This window comes from Capricornis sumatraensis, unplaced genomic scaffold (assembly GCF_032405125.1).
Source record: "Capricornis sumatraensis isolate serow.1 unplaced genomic scaffold, serow.2 scaffold7, whole genome shotgun sequence".
Taxonomy (NCBI): domain Eukaryota; kingdom Metazoa; phylum Chordata; class Mammalia; order Artiodactyla; family Bovidae; genus Capricornis; species Capricornis sumatraensis.
This window is the reverse complement of record NW_027184618.1, coordinates 1,928,227-1,950,445: the sequence shown is the minus strand read 5'-3', so window position 1 is coordinate 1,950,445 and position 22,219 is coordinate 1,928,227.

Sequence of the window (22,219 nt, the reverse complement as noted above, 5' to 3'; positions counted from 1 at the left end):
CTCTCCCGTCGATACCAAGGCCAAAAACCTTGTGTGGAGTCAGGGTCGGAACCGAGGATTCCTCTCAGGGGCTTATATGGATCTTTGGGTACTTCTGGAGTCTCGCCAGGGGAGACAGGCCTCGTCTCGAGTGGGGGCATGCACGTGCGCTTTCCTTCCAGGCTGTAGCAGCAATGTCACGCTTCCCGTCGCGTGGATCAAAGGATCTGTGGTTTTCCCTCGAGGCTTTCCCTCGAAGCTTTCCCACAGGGCTGTCCCACGTGCCTCCGTGGTGTGAGTCGATCCTCGGCGTGAAAGATGAGCCAGTGCAGGGCAAAGAGGTTCCTCTGGAATGGACTGAGACATCTGGGGGACTCTAGGAATGGTGGTACGACCATGGAGTTCCTCTCGCCTTTCCTGTTGAGAGTGCCTCCTCTTGAGATGCGACGGGAATGCCGGGAATTCTTTCCCGTTGAAAGCAGGGAAAGGATCCCAAATCTCGAGCTACGAGGGGGAAACGGGGCTCCTCTGGATGTGGGCGGGACCATCGTGCTTCCTCTCGAGTGGAGACGGGTATGGCGGTGAACTTCTTGAGTTGCAGCAAGGGTGTGAAAGACCCTTTCGAAGTTCCAGAGGTTAGGTGTCATTAGTCTCCAGACGACTCATCGGAAATAGGCCTCATCTCGCCTGGAAGGGAGAACTTCCTGGATTTTCTCGAGTTGCGGCAGGTGTTCTCGAGTTACGACGGGGACCTCAGGGACCCGCCCAGGTGGCCTCAGGAGAGGCCAGTCCCCATGCGAGGTGCTAGGGGGCCTCTCGGGATTCCTCTCCCGTCGATACCGGGGCCAAAAACCTTGTGTGCAGTCAGGGCCGGAATCGAGGATTCCTCTCAGGGGCTGACATGGATCTTTGGGTACTTCTGGAGTCTCCCCACGGGAGTCAGGCCTCGTCTCGAGTGGGGGCATGCACGTGCGCTTTCCTTCCAGGCTGTAGCAGCAATGTCACGCTTCCCGTCGCGCGGATCAAAGGATCTGTGGTATTCCCTCGAGGCTTTCCCTCGAGGCTTTCCCACAGGGCTGTCCCACGTGCCACCGTGGTGTGAGTCGATCCTCGGCGTGAAAGATGAGCCAGTGCAGGGCAAAGAGGTTCCTCTGGAATGGACTGAGACATCTGGGGGACTCTTGGAATGGTGGTACGACCATGGAGTTCCTCTCGCCTTTCCTGTTGAGAGTGCCTCCTCTTGAGATACGACGGGAACACCGGGAATTCTTTCCCGTTGAGAGCAGGGAAAGGATCCCTCATCTCGAGCTAAGAGGGGGAAACGGGGCTCCTCTGGATGTGGGCGTGACCATCGTGCTTCCTCTCGAGTGGAGACGGGTATGGCGGTGAAATTCTTGAGTTGCAGCAAGGGTGTGAAAGACCCTTTCGAAGTTCGAGAGGTTAGGTGTCATTAGTCTCCAGACGCCTCATCGGAAATAGGCCTCATCTCGCCTGGAAGGGAGAACTTCCTGGATTTTCTCGAGTTGCGGCAGGTGTTCTCGAGTTACGACGGGGACCTCAGGGACCCGCCCTGGTGGCCTCAGGAGAGGCCAGTCCCCATGCGAGGTGCTAGGGGGCCTCTCGGGATTCCTCTCCCGTCGATACCAAGGCCAAAAGCCTTGTGTGGAGTTAGGGTCGGAACCGAGGATTCCTCTCAGGGGCTTATATGGATCTTTGGGTACTTCTGGAGTCTCGCCAGGGGAGACAGGCCTCGTCTCGAGTGGGGGCATGCACGTGCGCTTTCCTTCCAGGCTGGAGCAGCAATGTCACGCTTCCCGTCGCGTGGATCAAAGGATCTGTGGTTTTCCCTCGAGGCTTTCCCTCGAGGCTTTCCCACAGGGCTGTCCCACGTGCCTCCGTGGTGTGAGTCGATTCTCGGCGTGAAAGATGAGCCAGTGCAGGGCAAAGAGGTTCCTCTGGAATGGACTGAGACATCTGGGGGACTCTAGGAATGGTGGTACGACCATGAAGTTCCTCTCGCCTTTCCTGTTGAGAGTGCCTCCTCTTGAGATGCGACGGGAATGCCGGGAATTCTTTCCCGTTGAAAGCAGGGAAAGGATCCCAAATCTCGAGCTACGAGGGGGAAACGGGGCTCCTCTGGATGTGGGCGGGACCATCGTGCTTCCTCTCGAGTGGAGACGGGTATGGCGGTGAACTTCTTGAGTTGCAGCAAGGGTGTGAAAGACCCTTTCGAAGTTCCAGAGGTTAGGTGTCATTAGTCTCCAGACGACTCATCGGAAATAGGCCTCATCTCGCCTGCAAGGGAGAACTTCCTGGATTTTCTCAAGTTGCGGCAGGTGTTCTCGAGTTACGACGGGGACCTCAGGGACCCGCCCTGGTGGCCTCAGGAGAGGCCAGTCCCCATGCGAGGTGCTAGGGGGCCTCTCGGGATTCCTCTCCCGTCGATACCGGGGCCAAAAACCTTGTGTGGAGTCAGGGTCGGAACCGAGGATTCCTCTCAGGGGCTTATATGGATCTTAGGGTACTTCTGGAGTCTCGCCAGGGGAGACAGGCCTCGTCTCGAGTGGGGGCATGCACGTGCGCTTTCCTTCCAGGCTGTAGCAGCAATGTCACGCTTCCCGTCGCGTGCATCAAAGGATCTGTGGTTTTCCCTCGAGGCTTTCCCTCGAGGCTTTCCCACAGGGCTGTCCCACGTGCCTCCGTGGTGTGAGTCGATCCTCGGCATGAAAGATGAGCCAGTGCAGGGCAAAGAGGTTCCTCTGGAATGGACTGAGACATCTGGGGGACTCTTTGTATGGTGGTACGACCATGGAGTTCCTCTCGCCTTTCCTGTTGAGAGTGCCTCCTCTTGAGATGCGACGGAAACGCCGGGAAATCCTTCCCGTTGAAAGCAGGAAAGGATCCCTCATCTCGAGCTCCGAGAGGGAAACGGGGCTCCTCTGGATGTGGGCGGGACCATCGTGCTTCCTCTCGAGTGGAGACGGGTATGGCGGTGAACTTCTTGAGTTGCAGCAAGGGTGTGAAACACCCTTTCGAAATTCCAGAGGTTAGGTGTCATTAGTCTCCAGACGCCTCATCGGAAATAGGCCTCATCTCGCCTGGAAGGGAGAACTTCCTGGATTTTCTCGAGTTGCGGCAGGTGTTCTCAAGTTAAGACGGGGACCTCAGGGACCCGCCCTGGTGGCCTCAGGAGAGGCCAGTCCCCATGCGAGGTGCTAGGGGGCCTCTCGGGATTCCTCTCCCGTCGATACCGGGGCCAAAAAGCTTGTGTGGAGTCAGGGACGGAACCGAGGTTTCCTCTCAGGGGCTGACATGGATCTTTGGGTTCTTCTGGAGTCTCCCCAGAGGAGTTAGGCCTCGAATCGAGTGGGGGCATGCACGTGCGCTTTCCTTCCAGGCTGTAGCAGCAATGTCACGCTTCCCGTGGCGTGTATCAAAGGATCTGTGGTTTTCCCTCGAGACTTTCCCACAGGGCTGTCCCACGTGCCACCGTGGTGTGAGTCGATCCTCGGCGTGAAAGATGAGCCAGTGCAGGGCAAAGAGGTTCCTCTGGAATGGACTGAGACATCTGGGGGACTCTTGGAATGGTGGTACGACCATGGAGTTCCTCTCGCCTTTCCTGTTGAGAGTGCCTCCTCTTGAGATGCGACAGGAACGCCGGGAATTCTTTCCCGTTGAAAGCAGGGAAAGGATCCCTCATCTCGAGCTACGAGGGGGAAACGGGGCTCCTCTGGATGTGGGCGGGACCATCGTGCTTCCTCTCGAGTGGACACGGGTATGGCGGTGAACTTCTTGAGTTGCAGCAAGGGTGTGAAAGACCCTTTCGAAGTTCCAGAGGTTAGGTGTCATTAGTCTCCAGACGCCTCATCGGAAATAGGCCTCATCTCGCCTGGAAGGGAGAACTTCCTGGATTTTCTCGAGTTGCGGCAGGTGTTCTCGAGTTACGACGGGGACCTCAGGGACCCGCCCTGGTGGCCTCAGGAGAGGCCAGTCCCCATGCGATGTGCTAGGGGGCCTCTCGGGATTCCTCTCTCGTCGATACCGGGGCCAAAAACCTTGTGTGGAGTCAGGGCCGGAACCGAGGATTCCTCTCAGGGGCTGACATGGATCTTTGGGTACTTCTGGAGTCTCCCCACGGGAGTCAGGCCTCGTCTTGAGTGGGGGCATGCACGTGCGCTTTCCTTCCAGGCTGTAGCAGCAATGTCACGCTTCCCGTCGCGTGGATCATAGGATCTGTGGTTTTCCCTCGAGGCTTTCCCTCGAGGCTTTCCCACAGGGCTGTCCCACGTGCCACCGTGGTGTGAGTCGATCCTCGGCGTGAAAGATGAGCCAGTGCAGGGCAAAGAGCTTCCTCTGGAATGGACTGAGACATCTGGGGGACTCTTGGAATGGTGGTACGACCATGGAGTTCCTCTCGCCTTTCCTGTTGAGAGTGCCTCCTCTTGAGATGCGACGGGAACGCCGGGAATTCTTTCCCGTTGAAAGCATGCAAAGGATCCCTCATCTCGAGCTACGAGGGGGAAACGGGGCTCCTCTGGATGTGGGCGGGACCATCCTGCTTCCTCTCGAGTGGAGACGGGTATGGAAGTGAACTTCTTGAGTTGCAGCAAGGGTGTGAAAGACCCTTTCGAAGTTCCAGAGGTTAGGTGTCATTAGTCTCCAGACGCCTCATCGGAAATAGGCCTCATCTCGCCTGGAAGGGAGAACTTCCTGGATTTTCTCGAGATGCGGCAGGTGTTCTCGAGTTACGACGGGGACCTCAGGGACCCGCCCTGGTGGCCTCAGGAGAGGCCAGTCCACATGCGAGTTGCTAGGGGGCCTCGCGGTATTCCTCTCCCGTCGATACCGGGGCCAAAAACCTTGTGTGGAGTCAGGGCCGGAAACGAGGATTCCTCTCAGGGGCTGACATGGATCTTTGGGTACTTCTGGAGTCTCCGCAGGGGATTCAGGCCTCGTCTCGAGTGTGGGCATGCACGTGCGTTTTCTTTCCAGGCTGTAGCAGCAATGTCACGCTTCCCGTCGCGTGGATCAAAGGATCTGTGGTTTTCCCTCGAGGCTTTCCCACAGGGCTGTCCCACGTTCCACCGTGGTGTGAGTCGATCCTCGGCGTGAAAGATGAGCCAGTGCAGGGCACAGAGGTTCCTCTGGAATGGACTGAGACATCTGGGGGACTCTTGGAATGGTGGTACGACCATGGAGTTCCTCTCGCCTTTCCTGTTGAGAGTGCCTCCTCTTGAGATGCGACGGGAACGCCGGGAATTCTTTCCCGTTGAAAGCAGGGAAAGGATCCCTCATCTCGAGCTACGAGGGGGAAACGGGGCTCCTCTGGATGTGGGCAGGACCATCGTGCTTCCTCTCGAGTGGAGACAGGTATGGCGGTGAACTTCTTGAGTTGCAGCAAGGGTGTGAAAGACCCTTTCGAAGTTCCAGAGGTTAGGTGTCATTAGTCTCCAGACGCCTCATCGGAAATAGGCCTTATCTCGCCTGGAAGCTAGAACTTCCTGGATTTTCTCGAGTTGCGGCAGGTGTTCTCGAGTTACGACGGGGACCTCAGGGACCCGCCCTGGTGGCCTCAGGAGAGGCCAGTCCCTAGGCGAGTTGCTAGGGGGCCTCTCGGGATTCCTCTCCCGTTGATACCGGGGCCAAAAACCTTGTGTGGAGTCAGGGCCGGAACTGAGGATTCCTCTCAGGGGCTGACATGGATCTTTGGGTACTTCTGGAGTCTCCCCAGGGGAGTCAGGCCTCGTCTCGAGTGGGGGCATGCACGTGCGCTTTCCTTCCAGGCTGTAGCAGCAATGTCACACTTCCCGTCGCGTGGATCAAAGGATCTGTGGTTTTCCCTCGAGGCTTTCCCTCGAGGCTTTCCCACAGGGCTGTCCCACGTGCCACCGTGGTGTGAGTCGATCCTCGGCATGAAAGATGAGCCAGTGCAGGGCAAAGAGGTTCCTCTGGAATGGACTGAGACATCTGGGGGACTCTTGGAATGGTGGTACGACCATGGAGTTCCTCTCGCCTTTCCTGTTGAGAGTGCCTCCTCTTGAGATGCGACGGGAACGCCGGGAATTCTTTCCCGTTGAAAGGAGGGAGAGGATCCCTCATCTCGAGCTACGAGGGGGAAACGGGGCTCCTCTGGATGTGGGCGGGACCATCGTGCTTCCTCTCTAGTGGAAACGGGTATTGCCGGGGTCCAGCCCCGGTGGATCCAGGGAATTCGAAGGGTGGACGGCGTTGGCGTGGAAAGACTTGTTTATTTATTAATATAAGATTAGATTAAGAAACTGTAGTGCAGTAGGAAGATCAAGTGGAGAAAGAGGGCTGAATAGCTTGGTTTACGCGGAAGACCAATAAAATTCCAGACAAGGAATTTGCACCATCTACGTTGGGCCACCGGTGCCCGCTTGAATATCTAAGGGTGCCTCGCCTTAAGCTCCCTTTCTCGCGGATCTTAATAACCAGGGCAAATAAGTAGACCTGGCGAGCCTCCGCGCCCCAGATGGAAATTCAGCCTGAAATTAAAGTAAAGAGCAGAGGGAAGAAAAGGGAGAGAAAAAGAGAGAGAGAGAGAGACACGGGGGGAGCCAGATTCCCAAGAAACCAGGCCGAGACTAGTCCAAGAAACTGGTCTGAGAATCTGGTCCCGTCCTTTATTGTTCAGAAGGCCTTTTATACTTTTGATAAAACATGGAGATCAATGGGTAACACAAAGTTATGCAGCGTTAGCAGTCCAGACTCTTATCAAAACCAGGCTTTTCTCTCTGCATACCTAATTGTATACACAAGTCTTAGGTAATTTACATCATCTTCCAACCAAAAGGGCCAATTAACATTTTACAGCCTTTTTTCTGATAAGGGTTTGTCAACCACAAGACTTATTTGTGTTGATCTTCCCAAGGTCTGGTGCCACTCTCGGAAAGCACTAAAGAAAGTTACATTCTTAGACAGCAAGGATACAGCAACTTATAACAAGTAGAGGGAGTGCAGTGATTTATAGCAAAAGAGAAGCAATTAACTCAAAAGTCTAGTGTTGCTAACATCAAAACTACTATGTATCTTTTTCTACATCCTGCTTACATTAACATCCTTCCAGGTGCCTAAAAGATAAAGAATAAGGAGGTCTGGCAGCAATCCTTGAGTCAACAGTGAAAACCCTCTACCAATATAATTTTTAACTCTTTAGAAAAGGCTCTGTATCTTTAAGATGCTTTTAAGCTTTGTGCCTCCCGCGGTTGGGGGGCTGTAAGCAATTCACAAGCTGTAAGCTTTGTGCCTCTCGCGGTTGGGGGGCTGTAAGCAATTCACAAGCTGTAAGAGGTCTGGGGAACCTGTTAGGCAGACTAGAGAGCTATCAGAGGGGTTTAACTGAAACATCCCTTTCAAATGCAGAAGACTAAAACCCTGAATTGACTTTTTTCCAGAGAATATCAGAAATGTGGAAAAGCAGAGCACAAAAGCCGGCAGATTTTTGCTGGGGTACATGCTTAGGAATATCCAGAGGGGTCCCTGAAGTCTGAGCACGCCTTGCGTATGTCAGCTTCCTTCCTCATGACCTTGTCACGGGCGGGATTCCTCACACTGGCTTCCGGAAACTCCCCCTTCTTTATTAGTTTTTTAAAAAAATTAGGTGCAGTTCAGTCGCGAGATTCCGAATGCTCTGCCGAAGAGTCCTGACAACACAAGGAAGCACGATTACAAGGAGCAGGATTATGGCACCCACAGCAGCATAGCTAGAGACAGTAGTCAGAAGAGTTTTTCCAGAAATGAAGTCAGAGAAGGTGTGGAAAAAGTCATTGGCTTCTCCTGTGGCGGTAAAATCTAATCGGGAGTGTTCCAAGGTCTGAATCTGATTATGAAGTTTCCCTAAATCTAAACTAATATCTGAGCTGTTCCAGACACCTAAAATATGATTTTTGACCCTCTCCCATTTAAAATCTGTCTCATTTACTTTCAGGGATGTAACACATATCCACCGGTAATCGGCATGACATGAAAGAGCCAATTTCATTTTCAGACTCTGTAATTCATTCCCAATATGCATTACTGCTTCTTCTAAGGCATCAATCCTTATTTCTAGCTTCCTATCTATAATTTCCTGGGTTGCCAGCGTTAGAGAAACATTTTTGGATACGGTGTCAACATATTGGGCAGTATACACTTGTTGAGACAATGATAATGCCGCCACAGTAACAGAAGTAATTGCGGTTATCAAAGCTGATATTCCCAAAACAAGTAAGCCCACAAACCGTCGTGTTCGCATTAAATCTTGTAGCTGTTGCAGTACAGCTAGGCCATGGTTATCATACCAATACGTGGCTACAGTTACAGGTACCATGAGATAGGGCGGACGTTTTAAAACCATGAAAGAGCAAACTTTATATTGAGGAGTTAAACAGGATGAAAGCATACATTGTTCACAAGACACTACATGGGGTCCACCTGTATAATTCAATTGTATGTTAAGTCTTTCAGAATCATTAGTGAAAAGAAAAACATAAGGAGAGAGTAGACAAGCTAAAATAGAGTAAATAGAGGTATTTTTTGGTCGGATTAAAATAATAGGGGCGGTAGCCGCAAGGGCTCTCCAAATTTCTGGCTGCCAAAAGGTTTTACCTCTAGTTATATAAGACAGCATAGGGGGAACAAATTGGTTATGATGCCGTCTGGTGGCAACTAACGGCCAAGAAATTGAATATTCTTTCCAATTATCCAATCTATTGATAAAGTCATCGTCAGACTCAGGGTCTTGACCTGGATTTGGGTTGCTCCAGTCCTGAATCGCACAATTTCTTCCTCCCGGCATATTGTAATCTACTCTCGAATTATAAATACAAGATTTCCAAATCGGATATCCTGAATGATCATCTATAGTTTTCCAAATAACATCTGAGGGAGCAACATCATCACAATTTGGATATTCTGATGGAGTTTTGAGAGACAAAGACTTATAGGGGCCAAGGACCCCAGGCATACGGGCTCGTAATATCCAAGCAGACCGATCCCCTATAGATGCAAATTTAGAGGTTGGGGAATCTGTCATAACTGCTTTTGTGGAGGCTCCAACGCATCCTGTCTTGGTAAAGAAGTCTCCTGTAAGGCCAGGAGGAAAATTAAAGCAGACAGGAAAATCATCTGCTAGTCCTTTAAAGGTATAATTGAAATTAATAGGGTATTGGTCTTTTGTATAGGAAGTATAAGATCCTCCCAAAAGGCGAGGCTGGTCTGTACTAACTCGTATGGGGTCACTGTTCCAAGTAACAACTTGGAAAGTTGGAGGATCCGGGAGAAACGCCCAATATTTGGTTGGAATGGGAGCAGCGCTTACCTGGCAAGAGAGCAAGGCAAGCATGGCAATAAACACCTTTTCAGGAGAGACTGACGATCCCTGTAGGGTAGCTATCCCCTGTGCCTGGCGACAGAGAGCTTTAATCTGTCCCCAGGTGGGCAAGGAGGCTTGTTGGGTTGACTGAGCTGGGCGTCCTAATGGATTCCTGCGAGGCAAAAAATCAGGGGGTGCAATATCCTGTATCTGAAGTCGTGACATCTGTCCAGTGGGTGGCTCCGATCCGCGCCTATCCGGGATCTCCAATGTCAGCTGTCCTGGGGTCAGCGGCGTTTCCCGTGCTGGCGGAGGGAGCGGGGGAAGAGGGAGTTTCTTCCTTTTTAGAGATCGCGGTGGCGGGGGATTCTGGTATCCGGGGAGCTGAGACATGGCGAATTAGTCTGTCTGGAACCCAAATCGGAGCGTCCGCGTCCTGTGGAAAAACACAAGCATACCCTCGCCCATTGGTTAATAAGGGGTCAGGACCTTTCCATTGTCCGGAAAGAAGGTCCCTCCATTTTACTAATGGTTTTGCATTCAATTGCTCTGGGCACCAATGGCGAAGCATTGCAGTGTTTCCGGATGAATCAGCATTTAAGTTATTTATTACGAAAAGAGCATGTTGCAAAATCTGATGGGGGGAACTATATTTAAATTCCCCTTCTTTTAGTTTTTGAATATGGATTTTCAGTGTTTGATGTGCTCTTTCCACAATGGCTTGTCCTTGTGGGTTATAAGGGATGCCGGTGTTATGTTTAATTTGAAATCTTGTACAGAATTGCTGAAAAGATTTAGAAGTGTAAGCAGGAGCATTATCAGTTTTTAAAGCTTTTGGCAAGCCCAGATAGGAAAAGCATGTAAAAAGATGTTGTATTACATCTTTAACTGCTTCCCCTGTACGAGCAGTGGCAATAATAACATGAGAGAAGGTATCTACAGTTACATGAACAAAAGACAGTTTTCCAAATGAAGAGACATGGGTTACATCCATTTGCCAGAGTGCATTAGGTTTGAGACCGCGAGGGTTAACTCCCAGAGGCAAAGCATTCACGGTAGTAGGACAATGTGAACAAGAACGAACAATCTCTCGGGCAGATTCTCGAGGAATTTGAAACTGGTATCGTAAGGCAGTGGCATTTTGGTGATGAAGTGAGTGAGAAGCTCGAGCTTCTTCAAAAACAGAAGCCACTGAAATCCTGGTTAACGAATCTGCCAATTCATTGAGAGCATTTAAAGGGCCAGGCAGGCCGGAATGAGCCCGAATGTGGCCGATAAAGAACGCCCGATTTCTTTTCCATATTTGCTGCTGCAGTTTAGTTAACAAATGGAAGATAGCAGTTTTGTTTTCAGGCAAAACTGCAGTCTCAATGTGTGGAAACAGCCTGACCACATACTGAGAGTCAGAATAAAGGTTAAATTCTTTCTCCGCAAACATAACAAAGGCCTCAATAACAGCTGTGATTTCAGCCCTTTGAGCTGAAGTTTCTTGTGTTTCCAAAAGTTTTTGATGATCTCTTGTGACTATAGAGGCTCTACCGTTAGCCGATCCATCAGTAAAGACTACCTGAGCATCTGAAATAGGGAACTGTTTACACCGGACAGGAAAAATAACTGGATGGTTAGACATAAAATTTAGTAAAACATGCGAGGGTAAATGATGCAAAATTTGACCACAGTAATTCCCTATGGCAATCTGCCAGTCTTCATCAAACATTAAAAGAGCATCAAGCTGCTCCTTATTATATGGAATTACAATCTCTGATGGCTCTTTACCAAACAATTCAATGCTCCGCTTCCTTCCTTTTAGCATTAATGTGGCAATTAAACCAGGATAAGAAGCCACGACTTTTTTAGCTTGGGTAGGAAGATGGATCCATTCTAAAGGGCCGCGTTGCCACAGAACTCCCGTAGGCGCCGTTGGAGTAGCTAGGCAAAGGAACTGCCACGTCATCGTCAAATCAATTCTTTTTACATAGCTATTTGATAAGGCTGCTTCTACTTTGCCTAGGGCTTCTTGAGCCTCAGCTGTTAATTGTCTTTTTGAGGTTGGATCAGGATCCCCGCGTAAAGTGTTAAAAAGAGGTTTTAATTCGGCAGTGGTTAATTTTAAATATGGTCTAATCCAATTAATATCACCTAAAAGTTTTTGATAATCATTTAAAGTAATAAGATGGTCTTTTCTCAATTGCAGCGGGGTATGAGTCACCGTTTCCGAATTTATGACTCTTCCTAAGTAAGTTATGGGCGGATTGATTTGAATTTTTTCTGGGGCAATTTTTAGGCCTCTGTCTGTCAATGCCTGGGTCAGGTCCTGGAGCACAGTCTGCAGGTGAACTCTATCAGGATGAGCTATTAAAATATCATCCATATAGTGAATCATATACACGTGTTCATATTTAGCCCTAGTATCTTCTAGAGCGGCATTAACAAATTTTTGGCATAAAGTAGGGCTATTTTTCATTCCCTGAGGCAGAACCTTCCACTGAAACCGTAAATAAGGCTGTTTAAGATTTTCTGATGGCAGACTAAAGGCAAATCGCTTTTTATCCTCAGGATTTAAGGGAATAGTGAAAAAACAATCTTGTAAATCAATAACAATTATATTATATCCCTCTGGAACGGCTACTGGGGAAGGGAGCCCAGGCTGTAAGGCCCCCATGTCCTCCATGGTGGCATTAATAGCTCTCAAATCCTGTAAAAGTCGCCATTTACCAGATTTTTTCTTAATGACAAAAATAGGAGTGTTCCAGGGGCTATTGGAGGGCTCAATATGTCCCAATTCTAATTGTTCAAAGATTAATGCTTTAGCTGCCAATAATTTTTCCTTATGCAGAGGCCACTGTTCTACCCACACCGGATCTTGAGATTTCCATGTGATGGGGTCGGCAGCAAAAACAATGGCCTCAATTATAAATTTGGATATCCCAATCCAGCACGTAGCTTGCGAGGAGTTGGGCAAATTGGCTCAATTATTCCTGTCTGTTGTTTACCCAATCCTTTTGATGGATCATAGCCCATCTGCAACATCTGAGAGGTCACTTTATCATCAGGGCTAAAAAGTAACACTCCCATTTGAGATAGCACGTCCCTCCCCCACAGGGTAAGGGGGAGCGAAGGAACGACATAAGGTTGGAAAGTTCCACGGGTATCCTCAAATTGCCAATCTAAAATTTTTGCACTTTTGGCTATTGTGGGGGCTCTTCCTATCCCCACCAAGTTATTTTCAGTAGTATGTGTGGGCCAGGAGCTGGGCCAGTCTTTTCCTGAAATGCAAGAAACATCTGCTCCTGTGTCTAATAACCCCACAATAGACTTGCCATTAATCAGGATAGTCTTCATAGGACGTTTCTGAGTAATTTCTGTTATCCAAAAAACCATATCACTAGACCCAAATCCTTTATCCTGCCTTTCATTTTGAGTAGCTGTGCGCCCAATTGCAGTGTGGTAAGGCAAAAGCAAAAGTTGGGCTATTCTTTGTCCCTGATGTATTTGGAAAGTTTTAGTTGGGGGTGAAATCATTATCTGGATTTCTCCTGTATAATCTGAGTCAATTACTCCAGGGATGATTGTGAGACCTTGCATAGCTAAGGAACTTCTGCCTAGTATAATTCCTACTAAACCTGTTGGTAATGGGCCTTTAACTCCTGTAGGTATTTTTTACAGTGGGGCTATCTGGTGTTAATATTGCTGAGGTGGTGGAACTGAGGTCCAGTCCTGCGCTGCCTGGGGTTGCTCTGATGAGTTCTGCGATGGGACGAAGGGAATGAATGGGTTCAGTGAGGCTGCCCCAATTGTTGTCGGGGCCTGAGGCTGGCCCCTCAATCCGTTTCCCGACTGCTGGTCGGGGCCCAAAAAGGCTCCATTTCTATGGAATTGTGACCTACATTCTTTTGCCCAGTGATATCCTTTTTGACAACGAGGGCAGAGAGATCTAGGGAGATTAGTAGGCACAGCCGGGGAGGGAGAATTCGGCAGAGAAGAACCGGCTGCTTTTTGGGGACAAGCTCGCATAAGGTGCCCTTCCCGTCCGCAAGAGAAGCAGGCCTTGGATAAACCAATATTCTGGCCTGGACTACTGGAATGACTCTTTGACGGGTTATTTCTATTTGTAAAAAAGGACTGTACTGCCTGCTGGTAAGAATTTCCCTTTATGGCTGCAGCTATGGCAACGCCCTGCATCATCGCTGGTCCTACATCTGCACATTGCCTGATATAATCTATTATTTCCCCAGTTTTTTTAATAGGACGTAAAATGGCCTGGCAGGTAGAATTAGCATTTTCAAATGCCAGTTGTTTTATCAATATACTAGCTGCCTCAGTGTTGGAAATTACTCTGTTGACTGCCTCTGCAAGTCTTGATATAAAGTCTTCATATGGCTCTTCTGGTTTTTGTTTAACATTTGAGAAGGAAGAGGTAGATTCTTTCCCTTCAGGCAACAAACGCCAAGCCCCAAGGGCGCAGGCGGTTACTTGATCTAAAGTGGTTTTATCTAATCCCATTTGATCTCTAAGTGTTCCAAAATCATTAGTCCCTGCCAACATATTTTTTATAATATATCTTGGGCCATATTTTTGGTTAGCATCAGCCTGTTTTTGGGCTAGATCTTCATATTCAGTTCTCCAAAGTACATATTGACCTCCAGACAGACAAGCTTTAGCGACTGTCTTCCAGTCATGGGGTGTCATCCATCTGCCCGCTAAAGCTTCCACCAATGATACAGTGTACGGGGCTTTAGGCCCATACAAAGCACAAGCCTGTTTGAGTTCTTTAATCATTTTCATTGGAATGGGTTCCCAGTGGGGGGCTGTTCTCCCACCACTTCCACCAAATATTATGGGGAAACAAGCCTCAAGGTGGGGATCAAGTTCATCATCTGGGATAGAGAAAACTCTTCTTCGGGGAGCTTCTAGTGGAGGCCCCTCACCCTTATAGGGAGGGGGGGGCAAGGGGTGTCCTATGTCACTTTCTTCGTACTTTGGGAATTTTTTATCCGTTCTGTGTTTAGGTCTTACGGATGTTTTATCTGGGGAATCTGGCCTTAAACTCTCAGGTGCATATAATCTGATGGGGGACATTTGTCTTGAGCCTCTGGAAGCAGAAGGCTTAATTAAGGAAATTTCTCTTGAATTTGTGGAAGCAGGTGGTCTGGTTGGGGAAGTTTTTATTAAGCTCTTTGGAGCAGATAATCTAATTGGAGAAGTTTCTCTTAAACTCCTTGGAGCATCTTTATTTAATAAAGACCAGTCCTCATCAGAATGATCTTGACTTACTTCCTCTTCCAAATCTTCCTCATCTGAAAGCTGCTCTTTTTTGTCATCTCTATCTATTACCTTTTCTTGGGCAGTCATTGCAGCTATCATTTGACTCAACTGCCGATAGTTAGGTGTAGCCTCCTTTTCATCACTCTCCTCTTCGATAGATACCTTTTTCTCTGCACTTTCCTCTTTAAGATGTACCTTTTCAGATTCAGGGGCAGGGTCTAGAGCGTCCCTAATTATATTCCATAAGGAAAAGGCGTCAGTAGGCACCTTTTGTGAGCCATGTTCAGCATGGTAAGTTTTTAGTTGTTTTCCTACTCTCTCCCAGGTGTCTAAGTTAACAGTGCCTTCTTCTGGAAACCAGGGACACTGTTCTTGTACAAAGGAAAAAAATGAATGAATATTGGATTTTTTAACTTTAATTCCTCGTTTAGTTAGTAACTGCAAGATTACTCCTGTAAAAAGCTGTCTTTCTTTTGATTCACTGTTACCCATGTCAGAAAATTAAGTCTTATAGAAAAGTCTACCTCAACAAAAAGGTTTTACCTTTGGCGAGGGGGGTTTTGTTTTCAACCCTAAGATAGCAGGTTTCTTTTCAACCTCTAGAGCACCAGGTTTCTCTTAAACCCTTGAACACTTCCCACTCCTCCTCACCCTGTCTATCCTACAGGGGGGTCCGCGGCACCCTGAGTGGGCTCCTAGCCGTCCCGAACACTCAACACTGGGGGAGTACCTGAAAGTACTCCGGGGGGAGTGATTAAGTCACTCCGGGGGGGAGCAACAGAGAGTGCTCCGGGGGGAGCAACAGAGAGTGCTCCGGGGGGAGCTACAGAGAGTGCTCCGGGGGGAGCTTTTGCTCCGAGGAACCTACCTTCGAATAGCCTGTTCCGGGCGCCACTTGCCGGGGTCCAGCCCCGGTGGATCCAGGGAATTCGAAGGGTGGACGGCGTTGGCGTGGAAAGACTTGTTTATTTATTAATATAAGATTAGATTAAGAAACTGTAGTGCAGTAGGAAGATTAAGTGGAGAAAGAGGGCTGAATAGCTTGGTTTACGCGGAAGACCAATAAAATTCCAGACAAGGAATTTGCACCATCTACGTTGGGCCACCGGTGCCCGCTTGAATATCTAAGGGTGCCTCGCCTTAAGCTCCCTTTCTCGCGGATCTTAATAACCAGGGCAAATAAGTAGACCTGGCGAGCCTCCGCGCCCCAGATGGAAATTCAGCCTGAAATTAAAGTAAAGAGCAGAGGGAAGAAAAGGGAGAGAAAAAGAGAGAGAGAGAGAGACAGGGGGGGAGCCAGATTCCCAAGAAACCAGGCCGAGACTAGTCCGAGAAACTGGTCTGAGAATCTGGTCCCGTCCTTTATTGTTCAGAAGGCCTTTTATACTTTTGATAAAACATGGAGATCAATGGGTAACACAAAGTTATGCAGCGTTAGCAGTCCAGACTCTTATCAAAACCAGGCTTTTCTCTCTGCATACCTAATTGTATACACAAGTCTTAGGTAATTTACATCATCTTCCAACCAAAAGGGCCAATTAACATTTTACAGCCTTTTTTCTGATAAGGGTTTGTCAACCACAAGACTTATTTGTGTTGATCTTCCCAAGGTCTGGTGCCACTCTCGGAAAGCACTAAAGAAAGTTACATTCTTAGACAGCAAGGATACAGCAACTTATAACAAGTAGAGGGAGTGCAGTGATTTATAGCAAAAGAGAAGCAATTAACTCAAAAGTCTAGTGTTGCTAACATCAAAACTACTATGTATCTTTTTCTACATCCTGCTTACATTAACATCCTTCCAGGTGCCTAAAAGATAAAGAATAAGGAGGTCTGGCAGCAATCCTTGAGTCAACAGTGAAAACCCTCTACCAATATAATTTTTAACTCTTTAGAAAAGGCTCTGTATCTTTAAGATGCTTTTAAGCTTTGTGCCTCCCGCGGTTGGGGGGCTGTAAGCAATTCACAAGCTGTAAGCTTTGTGCCTCTCGCGGTTGGGGGGCTGTAAGCAATTCACAAGCTGTAAGAGGTCTGGGGAACCTGTTAGGCAGACTAGAGAGCTATCAGAGGGGTTTAACTGAAACATCCCTTTCAAATGCAGAAGACTAAAACCCTGAATTGACTTTTTTCCAGAGAATATCAGAAAAGCGGAAAAGCAGAGCACAAAAGCCAGCAGATTTTTGCTGGGGTACATGCTTAGGAATATCCAGAGGGGTCCCTGAAGTCTGAGCACGCCTTGCGTATGTCAGCTTCCTTCCTCATGACCTTGTCACGGGCGGGATTCCTCACACTGGCTTCCGGCAGGGTATGGTGGTGAACTTCTTGAGTTGCAGCAAGGCTGTGAAAGACCCTTTCGAAGTTCCAGAGGTAAGGTGTCATTAGTCTCCAGACGCCTCATCGGAAATAGGCCTCATCTCGCCTGGAAGGGAGAACTTCCTGGATTTTCTCGAGTTGCGGCAGGTGTTCTCGAGTTACGACGGGGACCTCAGGGACCCGCCCTGGTGGCCTCAGGAGAGGCCAGTCCCTATGCGTGTTGCTAGGGGGCCCCTCGGGATTCCTCTCCCGTCGATACCGGGGCCAAAAACCTTGTGTGGAGACAGGGCTGGAACCGAGGATTCCTCTCAGGGACTGATATGGATCTTTGGGTACTTCTGGAGTCTCGCCAGGGGAGACAGGCCTCGTCTCGTGTGGGGGCATGCACGTGCACTTTCCTTCCAGGCTGTAGCAGCAATGTCACGCTTCACGTCGCGTGGATCAAAGGATCTGCGGTTTTCCCTCGAGGCTTTCCCTCGAGGCTTTCCCACAGGGCTGTCCCACGTGACACCGTGGTGTGAGTCGATTCTCGGCGTGAAAAATGAGCCAGTGCAGGGCAAAGAGGTTCCTCTGGAATGGACTGAGACATCTGGGGGACTCTTGGAATGGTGGTACGACCATGGAGTTCCTCTCGCCTTTCCTGTTGAGAGTGCCTCCTCTTGAGATGCGACGGGAACGCCGGGAATTCTTTCCCGTTGAAAGGAGGGAAAGGATCCCTCATCTCGAGCTACGAGGGGGAAACGGGGCTCCTCTGGATGTGGGCGGGACCATCGTGCTTTCTCTCGAGTGGAGACGGGTATGGCGGTGAACTTCTTGAGTTGCAGCAAGGGTGTGAAAGACCCTTTCGAAGTTCCAGAGGTTAGGTGTCATTAGTCTCCAGATGCCTCATCGGAAATAGGCCTCATCTCGCCTGGAAGGGAGAACTTCCTGGATTTTCTCGAGTTGCGGCAGGTGTTCTCGAGTTACGACGGGGACCTCAGGGACCCGCCCTGGTGGCCTCAGGAGAGGCCAGTCCCCATGCGAGTTGCTAGGGGGCCTCTCGGGATTCCTCTCCCGTCGATACCGGGGCCAAAAAGCTTGTGTGGAGTCAGGGCCGGAACCGAGGATTCCTCTCAGGGGCTGACATGGATCTTTGGGTACTTCTGGAGTCTCCCCAGGGGAGTCAGGCCTCGTCTCGAGTGGGGGCATGCACGTGCGCTTTCCTTCCAGGCTGTAGCAGCAATGTCACGCTTCCCGTCGCGTGGATCAAAGGATCTGTGGTTTTCCCTCGAGGCTTTCCCTCGAGGCTTTCCCACAGGGCTGTCCCACGTGCCACCGTGTTGTGAGTCGATCCTCGGCTTGAAAGATGAGCCAGTGCAGGGCAAAGAGGTTCCTCTGGAATGGACTGAGACATCTGGGGGACTCTTGGAATGGTGGTACGACCATGGAGTTCCTCTCGCCTTTCCTGTTGAGAGTACCTCCTCTTGAGATGCGACGGGAACGCCGGGAATACTTTCCCGTTGAAAGCAGGGAAAGGATCCCTCATCTCTAGCTACGAGGGGGAAACGGGGCTCCTCTGGATGTGGGCGGGACCATCGTGCTTCCTCTCGAGTGGAGACGGGTATGGCGGTGAACTTCTTGAGTTGCAGCAAGGGTGTGAAAGACCCTTTCGAAGTTCCAGAGGTTAGGTGTCATTAGTCTCCAGAGGCCTCATCGGAAATAGGCCTCATCTCGCCTGGAAGGGAGAACTTCCTGGATTTTCTCGAGTTGCGGCAGGTGTTCTCGAGTTACGACGGGGACCTCAGGGACCCGCCCTGGTGGCCTCAGGAGAGGCCAGTCCACATGCGAGTTGCTAGGGGGCCTCTCGGGATTCCTCTCCCGTCGATACCGGGGCCAAAAACCTTGTGTGCAGTCAGGGCCGGAACCGAGGATTCCTCTCAGGGGCTGACATGGATCTTTGGGTACTTCTGGAGTCTCCCCAGGGGAGTCAGGCCTCGTCTCGAGTGGGGGCATGCACGTGCGCTTTCCTTCCAGCCTGTAGCAGCAATGTCACGCTTCCCGTCGCGTGGATCAAAGGATCTGTGGTTTTCCCTCGAGGCTTTACCTCGAGGCTTTCCCACAGGGCTGTCCCACGTGCCACCGTTTTGTGAGTAGATCCTCGGCGTGAAAGATGAGCCAGTGCAGGGCAAAGAGGTTCCTCTGGAATGGACTGAGACATCTGGGGGACTCTTGGAATGGTGGTACGACCATGGAGTTCCTCTCGCCTTTCCTGTTGAGAGTGCCTCCTCTTGAGATGCGACGGGAACGCCGGGAATTCTTTCCCGTTGAAACCAGGGAAAGGATCCCTCATCTCGAGCACCGAGGGGAAAACGGGGCTCCTCTGGATGTGGGCGGGACCATCCTGCTTCCTCTCGAGTGGAGACGGGTATGGCGGTGAACTTCTTGAGTTGCAGCAAGGGTGTGAAAGACCCTTTCGAAGTTCCAGAGGTTTGGTGTCATTAGTCTCCAGAGGCCTCATCGGAAATAGGCCTCATCTCGCCTGGAAGGGAGAACTTCCTGGATTTTCTCGAGTTGCGGCAGGTGTTCTCGAGTTACGACGGGGACCTCAGGGACCCGCCCTGGTGGCCTCCGGAGAGGCCAGTCCCCATGCGAGTTGCTAGGGGGCCTCTCGGGATTCCTCTCCCGTCGATACCGGGGCCAAAAACCTTGTGTGGAGTCAGGGCCGGAACCGAGGATTCCTCTCAGGGGCTGACATGGATCTTTGGGTACTTCTGGAGTCTCCCCAGTGGAGTCAGGCCTCGTCTCGAGTGGGGGCATGCACGTGCGCTTTCCTTCCAGGCTGTAGCAGCAATGTCACGCTTCCCGTCGCGTGGATCAAAGGATCTGTGGTTTTCCCTCGAGGCTTTCCCTCGAGGCTTTCCCACAGGGCTGTCCCACGTGCCACCGTGGTGTGAGTCGATCCTCGTCGTGAAAGATGAGCCAGTGCAGGGCAAAGAGGTTCCTCTGGAATGGACTGAGACATCTGGGGGACTCTTGGAATGGTGGTACGACCATGGAGTTCCTCTCGCCTTTCCTGTTGAGAGTGCCTCCTCTTGAGATGCGACGGGAACGCCGGGAATTCTTTCCCGTTGAAAGCAGGGAAAGGATCCCTCATCTCGAGCTACGAGGGGGAAACGGGGCTCCTCTGGATGTGGGCGGGACCATCGTGCTTCCTCTCGAGTGGAGACGGGTATGGCGGTGAACTTCTTGAGTTGCAGCAAGGGTGTGAAAGACCCTTTCGAAGTTCCAGAGGTTAGGTGTCATTAGTCTCCAGACGCCTCATCGGAAATAGGCCTCATCTCGCCTGGAAGGGAGAACTTCCTGGAGTTTCTCGAGTTGCGGCAGGTGTTCTCGAGTTACGACGGGGACCTCAGGGACCCGCCCTGGTGGCCTCAGGAGAGGTCAGTCCCCATGCGAGTTGCTAGGGGGCCTCTCGGGATTCCTCTCCCGTCGATACTGGGGCCAAAAAGCTTGTGTGGAGTCGGGGCCGGAACCGAGGATTCCTCTCAGGGGCTGACATGGATCTTTGGGTACTTCTGGAGTCTCCCCAGGGGAGTCAGGCCTCGTCTCAAGTGGGGGCATGCACGTGCGCTTTCCTTCCAGGCTGTAGCAGCAATGTCACGCTTCCCGTCGCGTGGATCAAAGGATCTGTGGTTTTCCCTCGAGGCTTTCCCTCGAGGCTTTCCCACAGGGCTGTCCCACGTGCCACCGTGTTGTGAGTCGATCCTCGGCGTGAAAGATGAGCCAGTGCAGGGCAAAGAGTTTCCTCTGGAATGGACTGAGACATCTGGGGGACTCTTGGAATGGTGGTACGACCATGGAGTTCCTCTCGCCTTTCCTGTTGAGAGTGCCTTCTCTTGAGATGCGACGGGAACGCCGGGAATTCTTTCCCGTTGAAAGCAGGGAAAGGATCCCTCATCTCGAGCTACGAGGGGGAAACGGGGCTCCTCTGGATGTGGGCAGGACCATCGTGCTTCCTCTCGAGTGGAGACGGGTATGGCGGTGAACTTCTTGAGTTGCAGCAAGGGTGTGAAAGACCCTTTCGAAGTTCCAGAGGTTAGGTGTCATTAGTCTCCAGACGCCTCATCGGAAATAGGCCTCATCTCGCCTGGAAGGGAGAACTTCCTGGATTTTCTCGAGTTGCGGCAGGTGTTCTCGAGTTACGACGGGGACCTCAGGGACCCGCCCTGGTGGCCTCAGGAGAGGCCAGTCCCCATGCGAGTTGCTAGGGGGCCTCTCGGGATTCCTCTCCCGTCGATACCGGGGCCAAAAACCTTGTGTGGAGTCAGGGCCGGAACCGAGGATTCCTCTCAGGGGCTGACATGGATCTTTGGGTACTTCTGGAGTCTCCCCAGGGGAGTCAGGCCTCGTCTCGAGTGGGGGCATGCACGTGCACTTTCCTTCCAGGCTGTAGCAGCAATGTCACGCTTCCCGTCGCGTGGTTCAAAGGATCTGTGGTTTTCCCTCGAGGCTTTCCCACAGGGCTGTCCCACGTGCCACCGTGGTGTGAGTCGATCCTCGGCGTGAAAGATGAGCCAGTGCAGGGCAAAGAGGTTCCTCTGGAATGAACTGAGACATCTGGGGGACTCTTGGAATGGTGGTACGACCATGGAGTTCCTCTCGCCTTTCCTGTTGAGAGTGCCTCCTCTTGAGTTGCGACGGGAACGCCGGGAATTTTTTCCCGTTGAAAGCAGGGAAAGGATCCCTCATCTCGAGCTACGAGGGGGAAACGGGGCTCCTCTGGATGTGGGCGGGACCATCGTGCTTCCTCTCTAGTGGAGACGGGTATGGCGGTGAACTTCTTGAGTTGCAGCAAGGGTGTGAAAGACCCTTTCGAAGTTCCAGAGGTTAGGTGTCATTAGTCTCCAGAGGCCTCATCGGAAATAGGCCTCATCTCGCCTGGAAGGGAGAACTTCCTGGATTTTCTCGAGTTGCGGCAGGTGTTCTCGAGTTACGACGGGGATCTCAGGGACCCGCCCTGGTGGCCTCAGGAGAGGCCAGTCCCCATGCGAGTTGTTAGGGGGCCTCTCGGGATTCCTCTCCCGTCGATACCGGGGCCAAGAACCTTGTATGGAGTCAGGGCCTGAACCGAGGATTCCACTCAGGGGCTGACATGGATCTTTGGGTACTTCTGGAGTCTCCCCAGGGGAGTCAGGCCTCGTCTCGAGTGGGGGCATGCACGTGCGCTTTCCTTCCAGGCTGTAGCAGCAATGTCACGCTTCCCGTCGCGTGGATCAAAGGATCTGTGGTTTTCCCTCGAGGCTTTCCCTCGAGGCTTTCCCACAGGGCTGTCCCACGTGCCACCGTGTTGTGAGTCGATCCTCGGCGTGA